Source organism: Alligator sinensis, unplaced genomic scaffold (assembly GCF_000455745.1).
Source record: "Alligator sinensis unplaced genomic scaffold, ASM45574v1 scaffold1689_1, whole genome shotgun sequence".
NCBI classification, from domain to species: domain Eukaryota; kingdom Metazoa; phylum Chordata; order Crocodylia; family Alligatoridae; genus Alligator; species Alligator sinensis.
The window spans coordinates 18,979-20,764 of record NW_005843378.1 but is presented as its reverse complement, the minus strand read 5'-3'; positions in this window follow the sequence as shown (position 1 = coordinate 20,764).

The window sequence follows — 1,786 nt, the reverse complement described above, 5'->3', positions numbered from 1 at the left end:
TGCCCGTGTGCAGACGGTGGTTTCTGGGAAGTGGGTCTGACTGTACGAGTGCTACTGTGAAGGGAGGTGGTAGCTAATGAATCTGTGCTAGAAGTCAGCAGATGAGTGCTGGGGTTCAGTGCAGAGGATGCTGACATCCTAATGGAGAAATGACCATGGCTTTAGCTAATGAACCCTGCCCCTGCATCCCCCTGCCCCCAGTGCAGGAAATGCTCAGCCAGAGGGGCTGCCAGGAGGGACGGCAAAACCAGCACCTGTGTCATGGTCATTGGGATTGGTGTCTGGCATTCCCGGCCGGCAGGAGTAAACAGGTCTGGGGAGATGCTGAGGCTCTGAGGGCCGGGGTGCTGTTTAAGGAGGAAGCTTCCAGGCATTAAGCAGGAAATGGGGTCCACCATTTTCCTATTTTTGTTTTTTAAGGGCCTTTTCAGGTTTCATTGGACAGAACATGCATTTGTCCATTGATTAGCAGGCACCTGGGGAAGCAGATAAAGCCCTAGAGCGGGTTTGGAAATTCTTTATGGCTCAGGGGTTGTCAAAGTGAATCTTTTCAAACTCTGGGCCTTTCCTTCCCTGCAAGGGAACAGCTCCTTCCCTGGTGTGGACTTGTGATTGCCTTTCTCTGAGCCCTGCATCTTGGGGGTGCCTGGTTTTATTGAGAAGGTTCCTGCTCTGGATTAGAAGTGACGGATTGTTTCACGGTAACTGAGGATGTGATACAGAAGTTGAATGGATTTGTGCTAGGGCTGTTTGTGCAGAGAAAGAGAATCTCAGGGTTTAGGGGGTTAATGCAGGGCATTTGCTTACTGTCTGGAGGACTTTGCAGTACTGTGTGTGTGTGCCCATCCCTATTCTGTGCAGCACCATAAGAGTGGAAGCCAACACATGCACAGGTTAAATTCTGCAGCAGGACCAGTACCAGCAGCACCAGATTCATAGATTCATAGATGTTAGGGTCGGACGGGACCTCAATAGATCATCGAGTCCGACCCCCTCAGATGACTGAGGCCAGGTTGGAGGCATGTCCATGCTGACCTCTGTAGTAGCCGTTCATTCCCAGGGGTTTGGGCTGTGCTGAGCTCTGTCTCCAGGGAACTGTTCTATATTCCCAGACCCAGGCACTGCCCCCAATGTTCCCTGAGCCCACAGGGCAGTGAGCAGATATGCTTGAAGCTCTGGCACCCACAAGCTACTGTTTAACGAGGAGCAGGGCCGAACAGGCTGGTGCCCAGATGGGTATCAGGGCTCTGGGCTGGTAGTGCGGAGAGCTCAGGGGTGTCCCTTGTCCAGCACGGGCACAGCTGACCAGGGTCCTCCGCACCATTGTTGGGTAATTGCCAACACTGCTGGCTCCTATTAGACTTGGTTACTGAGGTCAGAAAGGCTATATAAGGGCCTTGTCCAAGAAGAAGGAGGAGAAGCCATTTTTCCAGCATGGCCCAAGCATCAGGAAACAGGGAGAGAGTCTGATCCAATTGAAACGCTCTCTCTCTGGAAATCTCCGATCCAGATCTCTACCATCTTCTGAATGATACTTGTAAGTGTTTGTAGAGAGCTAGTCAGCTCACAGTGATGCATTTGTGTTTCAAACGTCTACCTCAGCCAGACTATTTTGCTGAATGGTAATCCCTTGATAGTGCTCTACCTCTTACACAATTCTACCTCATCCCGTTGGGAGCAATAACGTTCTCCTTTGTGAATGGTGTAGGCTACTTATTGAGGGGTGGGTTTAATTATGCCTACGAGGCCCCTTGGGTCAGCGGACTAAAGGAGACTATCCTTTTTG